At 37.8% G+C, this 18,468-nt stretch overlaps 1 protein-coding gene across 3 annotated transcripts in view; it reads left to right on the top strand.

Moving 5' to 3' along the window:
* CD109 (CD109 molecule) overlaps positions 1-18,468 on the top strand; it is a 170,645-nt gene that overhangs the window by 11,956 nt on the left and 140,221 nt on the right. The window lies entirely within an intron of this gene.

Genomic DNA, 18,468 nt, shown 5'->3' with positions numbered 1-18,468 from the left:
TAACCTTTTGGAATTTTATAAGTTTAGAACCTTAGCATCATCTACTCCGGTCTTTCTTTTTTATAGATGGAAAAACTAGGGTCCCAGAAGATAAGGTTATTTGCCCAAGGTCACACAGCATGGACTAGATCCAAGACAGTATTATTTTTAGTTCAGTGTTCTCACTATACCATGGTAAACTTTTTTTTTTAAACGAGGAGAACCGTGTGTGAAGCCCCCAAAGTATTTTTAAATGTTGACTTACTTGATTCTGAAAAAAAATAAGCTAAGGTACTAGTAGGGACAGTTTTCTTATTTTAGTCCAGATGATTCATTCCAGCAGAGATTTCTTGAGAGCTTGCTATGTTCCAGGGCCCTGTAGTACGTAGTGGGTGGTGGTGGTGGTGGTGGTGGTGATGGTAGCGGTTTATAAAGGTGAATAAGAAATGGAAATGTGGACCCTCCATAAAGAAGTTTATGCTGTAGTAAGTGAATTTGTTCCTTGTGTACCAAAGAGCCAATCTTTTTTTTTTCCATGTGTAGAGAAGGATTTTTATTTTAGCTGTCTTGTAATCTGACTTTACTCTGAGAATCACATGCCTGTACAAGACGGATGATTCATGTCAGTGAAGGGGAGGGAACTTAACAGGGATCTGGCAGTCTTGCATTGAATACAGTTCACAGTTCTAAGGAATGGTGTAACCTTATAAACAGTGGGAAAATATGTCTGAATGTTTAATTATGAAACTAGAATCCAGTGGTATTGAAAGGGACCATGAAGACTCCACTAATTCTAATATATGCATGTCTTGGGCCTTTCAAGTGATTCACTGAGAGGCCCATCTGTGGGAATAGAAATTATATACTCTAAGACCTTGGACTGCATTGCTGTGAGATCATTTATATTTTGATGCAGGATTTTTTTTTTACAGTGGTGAAACTAAGAACTCCTGAAATTTTGTTTCCATGTGCCCATCCCATTGCTTTTATGTGAAACAACTGGTTGTATATGAAATTTTTGTATGTAGAATTGGTTGCATGTGAAACTTTTGTGTATGAAATTGGTTGTATGTGAAACTCTTGGGGGGAACCTTGGGAAGATAGGTAGCAAGGATGGGAGAAAAATGAATATCTTGTGTGAAATATAATCCTCATGAGGTCAGAGAATGTTTTATTTTGGTTTTTTACTTAAGAATATTTTGTTGTAAACTGAAAGACAGAACTAGAATGATTGTTTCTAAAATAGGTACATTTTCATTGATATAGGAAACTCTGAATGAGGAAATTTTTTCCGCTAGTATAGATCAGCACCTGCTTTGCAATTTATACTCTTAAAGAATTTTCTGAGTCACTGAGAGATTAAGTGACTTGCTTAGAGTCACACAGTCAGTATATGTCACAGGCAGGACTTGAACCCAGGGCTTTCTGACTCTGAGGCCTGATCTTTATCCACTGTGTTTATGCAGCTGCCTCTTGGTTAATTAAAGAAATTTTTTTTTATCAATATGTTCTGCTTCTACATCATCTACATTTCCCAGTGTATCCCCTCTACTCCTCCAAGACAGCCATCTTTTATTACAAAGAACAAAAAAAGAAAAAAAAAACCCTGTTCAACAAAACTAACAAATACATTGAAAAAGTCTGACATCTGTAGTTTTCCTTACTCTACTCTGTAATCCTCCACCTCTGCAAAGAAGAAAGGGTGGCATTTTCCCATATTTCCTCTTTAGGACTAAGCTTAGACCTTGTCATTTCACAGCATTCCATTTTAATTGCTTTATTGTTGTTCTTGTACCTTCCACTTTATTGTAGTCTTTGTGTATGTCGTTTTTCTGGTTCTGCTTAGTTCACTTTGCATCAGTTCATGTAAGTTCCCATGTCTTTCTGTAGTCAGACATTTCATCACTTCTTACAGCATAATAGTATTTCATTGCATCCATTGACCTCAACTTCTGATACCATTCTCCACTCTAGGGATCTACTTTGCTTTCTGTTCTTTGCTACTATAAAAAGTTCTGCTAGAAATGTTTCAGTGTATACGGGGCTTTTCTTTTTGTCATTCACATTCTTGGAGTACATGTCTAGTGGTGGAATCTCTGGGTCAAATGGTACGGACATTTTAGTCACTTCCTTTTCATAATTCCAAATTGCTTTTCAGAATAATTAGATCAATTCACTGCTCCAAAAACCAACTGTGCATTAACATGCCCATTTTTCTACAACTACTCTAACATTGACTATTCCCCCCCTTTCTTACGTATACTCCTTTCCACAAACTCTGTGATCCAATTTATCCCCGTCTCTTTGCTGTTCCTTGCACATGACCCTGTCAGTTGTCTGCATGCCTTCATACTAGTTGCCTCTAGTACGCCCAGAATGCTTTCCTTCGTCATTTCCATTTCCTAGCCATTTTGGCTTCCTTTGAGACTCAGCTTAAGTCTTATTATCTGCATGAGTCACCTTTCCAGTCACCCCTCTTCTGCCCTCCTCCTTGTGCCTCTTTGCCAAGATTACTTTCCATTTACATTATACATATCTTGCATGTACATAGTTATTTGAATATTATCTTTCCCATTAGAATGTGAGTTCCTTGAGGGTAGGGACTGTTTTTGCCTTTCCACATATCCACAGTGCCTGATGAGTAGTAAGATTAATAAATTCTTGTTGACTGCCTGACAGCATGCTCCCCACCCTGCAATAATTGACAGGTTGTCTCATAGAATTGTGACTGTGATTAGATGTATTCTATGTGGCTCCAGAGAGAACTACAGAAGCTTTACACAGGCAGACTTCAGTTCATCTGAGAAAGACCTTTCTTATAGTTAGAACCATCCATAAATGGAAGAGGTTATCTCAGGAGATAATGAGTTACTCGAAGTGGAAGTATTTAGACAGATGACTGTTTATTTGATTGTAGAGGAAATCTATGCTTTATAAAGGTAAGGGGTTGGAGTCGATGAACTCCATCCTTTCCGGCCAAGGGAATCTATGATCCTATTAAATGTGAAGCAGAGCCTAAAATTCCTTTGCCTTTTTTATTGAAGGCAAGGAAAAATGTTATTGTGCTCTGAATTATGACCGAATGAAAATGCTTTTAAGTGCTTACTATGTACAAGGCACTGTGTTGGGGATACAAACAGAAAAGCAGGACAATCCCTGCTTTTTAGGAGCTCGCAATTTTCTAATAGGGAGAGACAACAAATATAGGCGATTTCAGCTGTATATCAGATTGAAAGATGCAGTGGTCCTTGGGGTACAGTGGCAAAGTAGATGGTAAGGCATCTTCTTTAGTGTTTCTATGCATAAGCCTGCCTCTATTGAACCATTTGATAGCTCCAAGGACTTTGGTGTTGAGAACTTTATTTTACGGATCTTCAATAGCTGTGGCTGCTGAATTATCCCTATTCAGTTTTTGCAGTTTAATCAATTTATCTACAAAAAATCGTTAAGCACCTCCTCTGTGTGAAACATTGTACTAGGTGCTGGGGATACAAGTATAAAAATGGAAACAGGCCTTTCCCTCAGAGTGCTTATATTCTCTCAGGAGAAAAAAAACATATGCATATATTTAAATATAAAGCATATTGAAAGTAAATATAAAGGGAATTTTGAATATCAGGAAGAAATTTCACCTAGGAAGTAATCCTTGATCTTAGGGATCCAAGGATTCTTCTAAGATGCAGAGAAGAAAGAGCACATTTCAGTCACAGAGTGAGTCATGGAGATGGAATATGATGTCCAAGAGCCAGCAAGTAGGCCAGTTGGGCTTGAATGTAGAGCATATGAGGGGTACTAACGTGAAGGGACTAAAGGCAGGTAGGTGGTGCAGTGGATAGAGGGATGGATTTTGGATCAGGAAGACGAGTTCAAATCCAGTCTTATAAACTTACAAGTTGTATGACTTTGCCCCTGCCTCAGTTTCCTCATCTGTTGAATGGGGATAATAATAGAATCTAACTCCCAGGATTGTTGTGAGGACAAAAATGAGATAACATTTGTAAAGTGCTTTGCAAACTTTAAAGCACTATAGACATGTTCATTATTATTATTATTAATTTGTTATCTATATATTATTAACATTTATTAAATAATAATAGTAATTAACATTTATATAACACCTGTGTATGTGCCAGGCACTGTACGAAGCATTTTAGTTATCATCTGGGTGGTAGATGTTACATACATTTACAAAAATGAGAATAATACAAAGCAGCATGTAATAAGTTTCAAAAAAAATTACAAATTACGGGCTGTCGTTCTTCAGAGGCTAGGGAAATTACTTTAACTGGGACATTTAGGGAAGGCTTCATGGAAGAAGTGTCATTTAAGCTGGGTGGGATTTTAACATATTAAGATTAAGAATGGGAGAAGAGCAGTGTACTGGATCGAGAACCAACCTTGGAGTTAGAAAGATTCTTGGCCTCTCATCTTTGCTTTGACACGTAGTTGTTTGTATAACCCTTGGCAAGTCATCTAACTTCTTAGACTGCAGAACGGGGCATGTTTGCCCTAGTAGAAGTAATTTTCTTACTAGGAGTACTGCGTGCCAATGAAATCACAGGTTCAGTGATCTCCCACTCTCCCACTCAAAAAAATGAATTGGAAAAATAGCATCTTAGGTGTTGTAGGTGAATCCAGAGACTTTGCAAAGGAAGAATCGACAAAACTCTGGACTAATTGAGTGTATGGATGAGAGAGAAGGGAGAGTTAAAGGCAACAATCTCATTTTGGGGTGACTATTAATAACAATACTTCGGAAGACATATAATGGCTTGAAATTTTAGCATCCTTAAATCTGAGGTGCAGATAGAACATCCAAACAGAGATGCTAGCGAGGCATTTTTAGGTGTGGGACAATATAAGATTCATGAAGGAGAGAGGTTGAGGGTGGAAATAAATGTTTGGGAATGCTCTGTATAGACTGGGAATAGTTGAAGCCATGGGAGTAGATAAGCTATTCCATAGTGAGATCAGAATATTATTGAGGTAAGATTCTTAGGAAGTGTCCACTGGGGGCAATGTACTCAGAAAAATTGAAGGAAAACCAAGAGGACAAAAAACACCAAGAATCATGGAGACAAAGATGGGAAAGGGACGCAAAGAGGAGAGGTTACAGTGGTTAATGAAAGGTGAGTTCAGAAACGGCATTGGCTTGGATGAAATTGGAAATAATGATTATATACTGGATAAAATTAGGCATTAGAAGCCTGTGTAGAGCAAAACCACCTACAGCATTTTGAGACCCGTAGCTCAAGAGGACAAGAGGAAGAAGATGTTAGGAGTGTGTTGGGGATGAAACAAGAGTGCTGAATCTAGGGACAGTATTTCAGTACAGCTTGAAAATCATAGGAGTGTTTCTGGAGATATGAAAGAAAGGAGTAAATGACAGAAGTTGAAGTGGTTGATTTGAGGGTGTGTTGAAGAATTAGTGTTTGAGAGAAAATTAATCCCAAATGAAATCCTCATTTGGAAAGCCAAATTCAATTTACACAGGCAAGATAAAGTAGAAATTTGAGGAAACTATCTAAAAAGTTTGTTAAAATTGCAACCAAGCAAAGGTTTTTTGTAGGTGCTTGAATGAATGAAAAATCATTTAAATGATTATTTACTAATCAGGGATTGTGCTAGGAATACAAATACAAAAAGAGCTAATCCCTTTCCTCAAGGAATTCATTTTCCTTAAAAAAAATTAGCTTACGTTCTAATGGAAAGACTATAGCTGTATGGGAATGGAGGTCAGTAAGGGGTGTTTTGGTTCATAAGGATGGTGAATGTAGCAGTAGGGAACATTGACTGACATATCCTTTCCAGGAATGGTAGTGTTGATGCGAAATAGCTTGATTTTCAATGTTGATTGAATTAATCGGAGAATTCCATTCTCAAATGTGAACATTCCCTTCCGATTAGCAGAGTTTTCTAACCCTTCAGAGATTACTCTATCAACCAATTTCTCATTTTTTCATTTGAAAGGTAGACAACCAGGATGGTCAAGGGCCTTGAGCCCATATCTTATGAGGATTCCTTGTAGGAAGCAGGGATTTTTACTCTTGAAAAGAGAGTACATCTTCAAGTATTTGAAGGGTCATCGTCTGGAAACAGAAAAAGGCTTGTTCTGCTTCACTCTACAGGGCAGAACTACGAAGAGTGGATGAAAATTTCCCACAGGCAAATTTAGGTTTGACGTAAGGCTATCCAAAAGAGTAACAGGCTTCTTTGAGAGGCATAGGGTTCCCGCTTGTGGACTTTAAGTAAAAGTTTGTTGTGTACTTGTTGTGTATATTGTTGTTTTTTTAGTTCTTTGTTTTTTTAAAATTTATTTTTTATTTTTAGTTTGCAGCACTCAGTTCCACAAGTTTTTGAGTTCCAAATTTTCTCCCCCTCCCTCTCCTCTCCCCCAAGACAGCATGTAATCCGATATAGGTTCTACATATACCTTCATGTTAAACTTATTTATACAATAGTCAAGTTGTGAGGAAGAATTATGACCAGTGGAATGAATCATTGCTGTATATATTTTAAAGGATATGATACAGATGACTTTTGAGATTCCTTTTAGCTCTTTTTGTTGTTCTTGAAGAAGTGCAGCTTGGTGGCACAGTGGATAGAGCATAGGGCCTGCAGTCAGGAAGACTCCTTAAGACTCATCTTGGCCAGTTCAAATCTGGCTTGAGACACTTAATAGCTTTGTGACCCTGGGCAGTCACTTAACCCTGTTAAGGCAGTCACTTAACCCTCGTCTGTAAAATGAGCTGCAGAAGTTTGAAATGACAAGCCACTCTAGTGTCTTTCCCAAGAAAACCCCCAAAATGTGGTCACAAAGAGTCAGATACAACTGAAAAATAACTGAACTTGGTACTTGAAGTCAAGTATTATAAAATTCTCATCTCCAGCCTAAATAACCTAGTTTTTTTCAAGTGATATTTATGTGCTTTGGTTTCCAGTCCCTTCACTATTCTGGTTATTCCACTCTGAACATTCTCTAGCTAGTTAGCGCCCTTCCTAAAATATTGTACCGAGATGTAAGTGCAATATTTTCAGTGTTTTCTGACCAGGGTACAATAGTACTATAATGTTCCTTTCCAGTCCTAGGGTCATGCTGCATCTAGTGAAGCCTAAGATCACATTAGCTTTTCTTTTGTTCATAGTACTCTCATGGGTATAATGGAATAGGCATTTATATAGAGTCTACTATGTGCCAGGTATTGTGCTCAACACTTTTACAAATACTATCTCATTTGAACCTCACAACAAATCTGTGAAGTAGGTGGTGTTATTATCCCCATTTTATTGTTCAGGCAACTGAGGCAAACAGATGGTGACTTGCCTAGGATCACAAAGCAAGTGTCTGCAGTTAGATTTGAACTTGAGCCTTCTTGACTCCAGGGCTCTATCCACTGAACCACCAGCTACCTTGTGACATTGAATGATTTTTTAAAAATTAAATTAAATGAAAAAATATTTTCAGTTTTGAATTCTCTCCCTCCTCCTTGCCCCTCCTCCCCTCCTGAGAAAGCTAGAAATATGCTACCCATTATGCATATGGACATTCAATAATTTAACAAACAATTAAAATTTTTGTGAGAGTTCAGTCTTGCTGGGCATCAGAGATAATTCTAAATTAGGGAAGTGGCATTATTAAGCATACAAGCACCTTGAAGGCAGGGATTGTTTCATTTTTGAATCTGTATTCTTTCTATCTAGCACAGTCTCTAGCACATAGTAGGTGTTTGATAAATGCTTATTGATTGATTAAATAATATTCATACACAGTAGAAAATTTGTTCTCTAAATGTCTCTAAACTGGCTGAAACTAGTTAGAATTCCTCCTGTATCTGGTCAGATTTTCAGATCCAATATATTGCTTTCCTTCATCTAGTCTGCACTCTGGTGTTTGGCACACAGCAGATGTGGGAAGGTGTAGCACACTGCATTCCAGTATATGTTTAAAAAGTTAAGGAAAGGTTACTTTCTGTGTATGCTCATTATACAATTTTAAAATAGCCAGCCTTTATTTGTAAATCAAACTGTCGGTTCTTAGACCCATGCCAAAAGTGGAGCACAAAAACAACATTTCTTTTGATTTGTATAGGAGGCATGGATTAGAGCAAACACATTTCTAATCTTAACTCTCCTTGGTTAAGGAACAAAAAAAGACAAGCTTTTTTTTTTTTGAAGCTTTCTGTAACAACAAAAAAAATCCCAGCTTTAAATACTCCGTGTAGTAGGGAAAATCCTTGAGTTTGTGACTTTTAAAAAAAAATATAATGAAACATTTTAAGTGACATTGACTAGCATTTGGTCTTGTTGGGAGAAATGTAAATTTTGCATTTTTGGCAAGTTTTTTTCTGGGTGAAATTCTTGAATGTAACACTTGTTCATACAGGGTTGGCCACAACAATCTACAAACAGGAGCTAATTCGTCCTGATTCTGAGAAAACCCCAGAGAAAGAGAAAGGTTTTCTTCTTGTCTTATATGTGAATGATATTTGAAGCTGAAAAGATTAAAAATTCTTGCTTGTTATTTTTTAAAAAAAAAGTTTTATTGATGTGTTTTGTTTTTACATGACATTTACAGATTACTCCCATTTTCTGATAACAAAATAAAACAGTTCAATAAAACCAGCAATACTGTGATCTCATCTGAAAGTGCATGAAACTTTTCACCTCTGTAGCCTCCCCACTTTTTTAACTTCTGTATTTAAAAAAAATGAACAGAAATCTATATTCTCTCCCTTATACTTCTACCCCACCGGGAAAAAAAGAACAAATTTCTTTAAAAATATGCATAGTCAAGAAAACCAAATTTCTTTAATGGCTCTCTCCGTCCATCTCTCTCTCTCCCCTTCTCTCTCTCTCCCTCCCTCTTTCCCTCTCTTTTTCTCTCACTGTTTCTGTCTTTCTCTCCTCCTCCTTCCTGCTCCCTGCCCCCTCCTTCCCTATCTTCTTCTCCTATGACCTCAAACTGCACTAAGACTTTTTGGGACTCCTTTATGTTCTTCTGCACCCCAAATCCATCACCTCTCTGTAGTGGATAGAGTTCGAAGACACGTAGTCTTCTTGAGCAACAAATATAAATTTAAAGAGACAATAACGTTATCTTCTGTGAAAAGAACATATACTAAATATATCAGATGTTTAAAGCTTACAGTTACCAAGGGCAAAGTCAAAGCCTTGAAACTATGTTTCTTTTCATATATCTTCCAGGCTACACAGTGTACTCTGCTTTAATTTGTGTTTGTTGAAAGTTGTGTGTAAATCAAATTTCTATAAATGAATAATATTCTTCCCACTTGTTTACATAGTTTGCTTTTTTCTTAGTTTCTCATATTATAGGATTTAGGGCTGGAAGGGAATTCAGGGATCTTTTTTTTGGAGGGGGGAAGGTAAGGCAATTGGGGTTAAGTGACACACAGCTAGTAAATGTGTCAAGTGTCTGAGGCTGCATTTGAACTCAGGTCCTCCTGACTCCAGGACTAGTGTTCTACTCACTGTGCCACCTGGCTCAGGGATCTTTTTGAATAATTCCTTCATTTTACAGATGAGAAAATAAGTTCTGAGATGTGGTGACTTATACCAAATCACATAAATAGCAAGTCTGAATCCTCTGACTCCAAGTCTAGCGCCTTTTCCTTTACATTGTGCTAGAAGGGTGATTGGTACCCAGACGGTTTTCCTCACTGACTCACTGCTCATCTTATTTCTTAAATTTGGAAAGAAACTTACAAATAATTTTTTATTGATATCTTTTGTTTCTACGTCACCTAAATTTTCCTTTGTCTCCTTCCCCCTTCCTTTTCTGGAACTATGCTTTATAACAACGAATATTTTTTTAAAAGAAAAAATAAAAAGAGAAAGAAGAGAAAGAAAATTCAGCAAAACCATTCAATATATAAAAAACAAAAAAAATCATATTCAATGTGGACCATACCTGTGAACACCCTCCCACTCCTAACTCCTATGAGTTAATATTGTTCTGAAGTCTTGAGAGATTGGACTTTCAAAGGTGCCATATGAATTTGATGTTTCTGTTAATCAGCTACAATTATTAACCACCTATGGTGTGCTTGCATCCTGGGTGTATGCTGTAGGAAGAAATTGGGAGACTCAAACAGGTTGTTCAGATTAGGAGGATAGAAGTCACATACAAGAAATAAGTGACATTACTGAGTTGGAGGCAGGAGTTCTGGGTTTTATTCTGGCTCTGCTGTGACTTTTGGAAAGTCTTTTTATGTCCCTCTTGGATTTAGTTTCCTCATTCTTTTGACATTCATCAAACATTTATTATGCACCTGCCACTTGCCAAGCACTTTGCTAGGTGCTGTAAATTCAAAGAAAGGAAAAAAAATATAGTTTTTCTCTCAAGGTGCTCACAGTCTGATGGGGAAGACCTCACATAAATTAACAGGTACACACAAGTTGTATAGTGTAAGTAGAAGGTAATCTGAAATGGGCAGGCACTAGCAGCTAGAAGCATGGGAAAGACTCCCTGTGGAAGGTTGGTTTTGAGCTAAGATTTGAAGAAAGCCAGGGAAACTGACAGATAGAGGTGAGAGAACAGAGCATTCCAGGCTGGGGAATAGGACATTGTAAGGTCATGGAGGAGTGAGTGCAAGGAACAACAGATAGGCAGTTATTTCATAGAGTTCATGGAATGCAGTGGAGCATAAAAAAATTAGAAAGGTAGAAAGGGGCCAGTGTATGAAGAGCTTTCAGCCCCAAACAGAAATATTTATATTTGAACCTAAGGGTAGTAGGGAGTCACTGGAGCTAATTGGGCAGGAGGGTAACAGGGTAACAGGATTTCTAAGCTTACACGTTAGAAAAATTACCTTGGCAGCTCAGTGGAAGATGATTTGGAGTTGAAGAGGCTTGAACTGGGCGTTTATTATGTACCCTGCTATGTGCCAGGCCCTATGCTAGGTGTTGGAGAAACAAAGACAAAAACATCAAAACAGTTCCTGGCCTCAAGGAGCTTCTGTTCTATTGGGCGAAGAAACCCAAAAAACAAATAATGTACCCACAACATTAAATAAAGCAGATGAAAAGTCAATACAAAATAATTTTCTAGGGGATCAGACTAGGTTTCTGTTTAAGAGGTGGCACTTGGCTTGCCTTTTGAAGGAAGCTAAGGATATTAGGAGGCAGAGTTGAATAGAGAGTGCATTCTGATCATGGAGGACAAACAGCCTCTGCCAAGTCAGGGAGACCAGGGATGAAATATCATGTTTGGGGCTTAGTGAATAGGCCAGTTTGACTAAAATGTAGAGTGGGTTAAGGGGTATGTGATAAGTATTGTGTTGCTAAATGCTTAACTCTGGGGGAAAATATGCATATACTTTTAAGTTTAATCTGCATTTTAAACACTTTCCTAAGTTTAGACAATCATCAAAACAATAAACCAAGTCCTGATTTGTAGCCATTACTGATTTCTGGGCTTTATTTTAAAAATTAGTTAATTTTTAACATTCTTTTCTTTTTAAGTTTTGAGTTGCAGATTTTCTACCTTTCTCACACTCCTCCCTTACCAACTGAGAAAGCAAACAATACGTTATCAGTTATACACATGAAACCATGCAAAACATACTTCCATATAAGCCACATCACAAAACAAAGGAAAAAACAAGTGAGAAAATTATGCTTCAGTTTGTACTCAGAATTCATTATTTTTCTCTCTGGAGGTGGATAGCCTTTTTTCATCATGAGTCCTTTGGAATTGTCTTAGATCACTGAATTGATCAGAGTGGTCAAGTCTTTTTACAGTTGATCATCATTACAACATTGCCGTGCTGTGCACAATGGTCAGTTCATATTGGTTTTGCTATGTTTTTCTGAAACCACCCCCCTGCCCCTCGTCATTTCATATAACACAGCTAGGTGGTGCAGCGCATAGAGTGCTGAGCCTGGAGTCAGGAAGACTTACCCTCATGTATTCAAATTTGGCCTCAGACACTTAACTAGTTGTGCGACCCTCGGCAAGCTGCTTAACCCTGTTTGCTTCAGTTTCCTCATCTGTAAAATGAGTTGGAGAAGGAAATGGCAAACCACTCCAGTGTCTCTGCCAAGAAAACCCTAATGGTGTCACAAAGAGCCAGATATGACTGAAAAACCACTGAACAACAGTTCATCACAATCATACGCCAGAGTTTATTCAACATTTCCCAAATTTAGGAGCATCCCCTCAGTTTCCAATTATTTGCCAAGAGAAAAAGTAGCTGATATAAATATTTTTGTACATCTTTTACTTTTTCTTTGATTCCTTTGTGGTACAGACCTAGTAGTGGTATTGTTAGGTCAAAGGTTATGCACAGTTTTATAGCCTTTTGGGCATAGTTACAGATTGTTCTCCAGAAGAGTTGGACGAGTTCACTACACCAGCAATTCATTACTGTAGCTATTTTCCTTCATCCCCTTAAGCATTCGTCATTTCTGATAGATGTGAAGTGGTACCTCAGAGTAATTTTAATTCGACTTTTTCTAATCAATAGAGATTTAGTACATTTTTATATGATTTTTAGATAGCTTTGGTTTCTTTTTCTGAAAATTGGCTGTTCATATCCTTTGATTATTTATCAATTGGAGAATGGCTCTCATCTTTTATAAATTTGACTCAGTGCCCTATATATTTGAGAAATGAGGCCTTTATCAGAGAAACTTACTGTAAATTTTTTGATGTTACTCCATTGTTTATGGTACCTTTTAGCAAAATGTAATTTCCCTGATTATTTCATTTAAGTAGGTCTATTTTTGCTTTTGCTTTGTCTGAGATCAGATTGCTACCCTCGCCCTTTTTATTTCAGTTGAAGTGTAATAGATTCTCCTTTAGTCCTTTGTTTTAACTTCCTGTGTGTCTTTCTTTTTCAAGCGTGTCTCTTGTAAACAATGTAATGTTGGATTCTGGTTTCTAATCCATTTTGCTATCTGCTTCCATTTTATGGGTTAGTTCATCCCAGTCACATTCACAGTTATGATTACTAACAGTGTATTTCCTTCCATCCTACTTTCCTCATGTTCAGGAGGTGATTGTTAAATTCTTTAAATTGCTATTTTACCCTCTGGATCTAAGATATTGGGGCATTTTCCTCGATAATTTCTTGAAATATGATTTCTAGGTTCTCTTTATTTTTTTTTTGATAATGGCTTTCAAGTAATTGAATAATTCTTAAATGATCCCTCCTCAATCTATTTCTAGGTCACTTGTTTTTCGTATGTGGTATTTCACATTTTCTTCTTTTTTTTCATTCTTTTGACTTTATTTTATTGTTTCTTGAAGTCTCATGAAGTCATTAGCTTCCAGTTAGCCATATTAATTTTTCAGGAATTATTTTCTTCAGTGAGCTTTTGTACCTTTTCTTTTCCATTTGGCCTATTCTGCTTTTAAAGTAATTCTTCAGTGAATTTTTGTGACTCTTTTACCAAAGTGCTAATTCTCTTTTTATAATTTTCTTTTATCGCTCTCATTTCCCCCCCAGTTTTTCCTCTACCACTAATCTCTTTCTTTATCTCTTCCAGGAATTCTTGCTGATCTTTTGTCCAAGTAGTTTTTTTCTTTGAGGTTTTTCTCATTTTTCATTTCACATTGTTGTCTTCTTCTAAGTTTATGTTTTGGTCTTCCCTGACACTGTAGTAGGTTTTTATGGTGAAATTTTTTTTTTTTTGCTCATTATTTGCTCATTTTCCCAGCCTATTGTTCACTTCGAACTTTATGTCAAAATTACGCTCTGCTCACCTAGGGGTAGGGAGACTTGGTCCCCAGCTTAAGGATTTTTTTGTGCTGCTGTTTTCAGAGCTAGTTCTGGGAGTCTGTTTTTGGTGCTTCCAAGGTGGTGCGATCTGGGGAGAAGTGTGGTAACTGCTCTTCTGGTTTATGTTCTGGTCTTCACCAGGAAGAATCCTTGCTGTCTTGTATCTATACGTGCTAGTGTTCTCCTTGGCCCTAGAACTGTGACCAGGGCTCCTGTTATCTTGTGACGGATCACAAGAGCTCCTTTCCTCTCTGCAACTGTGACTCCACACTGTACACAATAGAGTTGCCTGTCTGCACTTAGCTACACCTACTGCCTGCAAAGGGTCCCTTGTAATCTTGGAATCTCTTTCTGACCATTTGTCTGACCACCTTACTTTCTCTGGTTCAAGAGCTCCTGAAGCTGTTATTGCTGTTGCTGCTGTTGTGGCCCCCTCCAAGGACCACTGCTGGTTCTCCTAATGCTTTGTGAGCCTGCACCCACCCTGCTGTGACAAACCTCTCCTGGGGGCCTTGTCTTGAGCTGAATAAATGTCTCCCTCTGACCTTTTGCTGCTCTAAAATTTGATTTGAGGCATTATTTCAAAGTTGTTTTGAAGGGAATTTTGAGAGAGTTCAGCTGGGTCCTGGCCTGCACTCTGCCATTTTTCATTTCTGAGCTTTAAATGCTTATGTTGACAATTTAATAATTGGTAAGCCTTTAGAATTAGTGCCGGCTCACCCATGGGGATAATGTTCAATAAGCCTTAAAAGTTAGGAGCCAGATTGTGAAAGGTTTTAAAAACCAAAGACAGGCATTTATATTTCATTCTTCCTAGGGGCAAGAGGAAGGCAGAGTTTCTTGAGGACAGTGAGATGTTCATTTGAATTAGCTAGGTGGTACAGTGTATAGAGCACTGGGCCTGGAGTCAGGAATACCTGAGTTCAAGTCTATCCTCAGATGCTTACAAGCTCCGTGACCCTGGGCAAGTCATTTAACCTCTGTTTGGCTCAGTTTCTTCATCTGTAAAATGGGAACGATAATAGAGCCTTCTTTCCAGGGTTATTATGAAAATTAATTGAGTTCTTGGCGCGTAGTAAGTGTTGTATAAATGTTAGCTATTATTATTATTTTTATTGTCAGACTTGTGTTTTAGGAATATCAATTAAACAGTTGGGTAGAGGAGAAACTGGCTGTCGGGAGACTGGTCAGGAGACTTTTTCAGTTGTTCAGGAAAGAGAGGATGGAGACCCAAACTGGGGGAGGGAGGTGCTGTGTGAATACAGAGAAGAGGGTGGATGGAGGGAGGGAGATAGAGTGTTAAGGTAGAAATGCTAAGACTTGGCAATCGACTGGATATGAGAAGTGGGGGAAAAGGAAGTGTGGTAAAATGAAGGGGTTTTCTGAGATGATTCTACAGCTCCCTTCCAGAGTCTAATCCCTCTAATTAGAGGAATGTTAAGGAATGTTCATTTGGCAGTGATGTATAGCTGGGGTAGTAATTTAGGGATGAGCAAATCTAGGTTACTAACTGTTTCCCAAATGAGCCCTGTACTTCCTTAACTCTGTGGCTTTTTCAGGAATCCCTGTCCTTCTTCAGGTCTATCTAATTCCTGGTTATTCTTCAAGGTTCAACTTAAATACTATCTCTTCTTTCACAGATTCCTTTAGCCAGAAACAGTCTCCCCTCCCTCCCATTCCTGAAGGGCAGGAAGGGCAGGATCTTTATATCCCCCACATTGCCTAGCATGGCCTCTTGTATATATAGCAGATAGATACTCAGTAATTTAGTAGATTAAAGAGTCAGGGCTGATGAGCTCTGAGAGGAGAAAGTCAGTCTTTCAGTCAGTCAACAAACATTTATTAAGCAGCTTTATATATCAGGCACTATGCTAAGCACTGAGGTTATAATGAAAGGCAAAAGATGGATCCTGCAGCTTCTACCAATATTCCTAATCAGGTGACTGGTGGCTTACTCATTCTGAGGCTTGTCTGTGTGTAGATTATAAATGCATAGAAACTCTATGTTTCTGAATTAGTATTCACCATATTGATCCTCATATTGTGATCATAGGACTGTGTTTTTTGCACAAAAAGGTAGGCAAGATCTTATCATGACAGGACAGTGTTGTGATTCTGAAGAGCATAGTTACATGGTTGGCTTTTCTTGTGTGTTTGTATTTGTATTGCCTTGAGGTATGTGTCAGAAAGACTCACCATTGGACTGTATTTTATATGCTCCTTGAGCTCTAATACAAAAGTGATACCTAGAATTCCCTTTTCCCCTTCAATAGTGTTTATTCTCTTTTAGACCATCGTTTCCACCCTCCTTCAGGTACTAAGTACTCTCATGTTCTCTTTACCCTCCTTACATTAAACCCAACTTTTCAAGAAAGGATTTAATAAATGTATTAACAATGAGCTATTTGAATCTTAATAGGGGACAAAGTCCCTGTTTGGCAAAAACCAAAATAACTAATAGCTAGTTATAGAATTTCAGACCTTAACAAGTTGGGTGGGGGAGGTACTTCTTTGAACAAGAGACCCTTTCTGAAATCATGTTGTGTAGGCATCTACCTGTTGGTCAGGCTGTCCTAATGTAGAACAGAAATATGTTTTTATTATTTGTTGTATTTAAACTTCATATTTCCTGTTTTTAAGATGTGATGCAATGGATGATTTAGCTTTCTCTCTTAAAACAAACACAGTTGCTTTTTATTTATGCAATCTGATTTTTATCTCTGTGTTAGTGGCCCAACATGGAAAAAAAATTCCCCATTTGCCTTCACTTTAAATTGCTTTTTTTTGGTAGTAGTAAAATGGTTCTTTTAAGATTTCCAATCACGAATCGTACTGTTTTCTCTATTTAGTGAAATTATGAGATACAGCAAATATTTAAATGTGCATGTTATTTTAAAGGAAAGGTTGAGGGTTCTGGTTGTTAGTTGATTACCACAACTATTTGTAAGTATTTGTGCTAGACACAGGGAAATTCAAAGATGAAAAATTATGCAGTACCTGTCCTCAAGGAACTTATATTCTAATGAGGTAATAAGACATATAAAAAAGTACAAGATAGATGAGGATCAGAACAAAGGAGAGATTCATACAAAGTACTCTAGGAAAATTTGAGGAGAGACCAGTTTCAACTAGAGAGGTCATGGAAGGCTTCATGGAGGAAGGAGTATATGGCTCTTTTTTTTAAAATGACTATCTTGTACCACTCTCATTTTTTCTCTAATTTTTCCTTTACTTCTCTTATTTGAGTTTTAAAATTGTTTTTGAGCTCTTCCAGAAATTATTTTTGGGCCTGGGACCAATTCACATTTTTCTTTGAGGCTTTGGATATAGCAGTTTTGGCTTTGTTGTCTTCTTCTGAGTTTGTGCTTTGATCTTCCCTGTCAACATAGTGACTTTCTATGGACACATTCTTTCTTTTTTGTTGTTGTTTGCTCATTTTTCAGCCTATTTCTTGACTTTTAACTTTATGTTGAAGTTGGGATATTCTCCCAGGATAGAGGGGCACTGTTCCAAGCTTCAGGTTTTTTTATGTAGCTGTTCTCAGAGCTAGTTTGGGGGTTGGTAAGTTTCCAGTTTTCCAAGGTGGTATGATTTAAGGAGAGGTGTGTTTACTATTCTCCTTGCCTGTGCTCTGGTCTCTGAGTGACCCAAGCACTTTTTTCTGCTCTGGACTCTGACAAGGATCCCTACTCCCCTGCAGCCACAAGCTCTGGTGTGCTTATGCTCCTTCTTGCCCTGGGACAATGACCCAGGACTTCAACCTGGATCTGAATATGAGCAATGCAGCAGAGTCCTGCACCCAATACTAGCAAGGGGACACTTTTTTATCTCCTTCTGACCAGTTATTCTACTGCCTTACTATTTGTGGGCTGAGAGCTCTGGAAGCCATCACTGATTCAGTCGTCCCCAAGGCTTCCACTCTCACCTTGGTGCGACAGATCTTTCCTGATAGAAGGCTGATACCCTTCTAAGTTGTCTTGGGTTAGAAAATTGTTTCACCCTTTCTTTCTGTGAGTTCTGCTGCTCCAGAATTTGTTTTGAGATGTTATTTAAAATTGTTTGGAGGGGAATTTGCTCAGGCAATTCCCTGACTTTTCTTATCCATCTTGGCTCCACTTCCCATTTCTCCACTCCCTCACCCTCTTGAGGTAGTACTTGAAATGCCCTTGAAAAAATATGTCAACAGAGATATAGAACTAATGTGTTGCAGGAATATGGGATGGCAGGTGGGAGAGAGCACGTAGAAATCAGGGAATATTTAGTAGTTAAATTTGGTTGGAATATAGACCTTGGGATGGGGATAGTATTGGAAAAGGCCCCTGACTTTCCTCCAAAGACAACGTAATTTGGTTGGTAGGTTGGTACCTGAAGATCTTAATGAAAAATGATACAGGTCTTACATAGGGAGCAACTGAAGGTTTTTGAGTACTATAGCTTTGAATAGACTTTTGAATAGACTTTGTTAATTGACATGTTGTTAAATATACTTTGGAGCATGGTTTTGATCTAATTTATATTTGAGGATGGATATGTCTAAAGATTCTGGAAATTAACTTCAAACATAAGACTACATACTACAAAGATGTGATTCAGAAGCTAGGAAACTGTCCCATTTGTAATAGGAACTTTTTTTTATACTACAGAGTACAAGTTAAAAAAATATACCTGAACTCTTGTGCCTAAATTCCTGTATCTAAAAAACAGGGACAAAAAGACTGACTTACTCAAAAGTATTTCCCTTAGCAGC

This window comes from Trichosurus vulpecula, chromosome 7 (genome assembly GCF_011100635.1).
Source record: "Trichosurus vulpecula isolate mTriVul1 chromosome 7, mTriVul1.pri, whole genome shotgun sequence".
In the NCBI taxonomy this organism is placed as follows: domain Eukaryota; kingdom Metazoa; phylum Chordata; class Mammalia; order Diprotodontia; family Phalangeridae; genus Trichosurus; species Trichosurus vulpecula.
The sequence above is the reverse complement of the archived record's forward strand: the minus strand, read 5'-3'. Positions and strand labels throughout refer to the sequence as shown.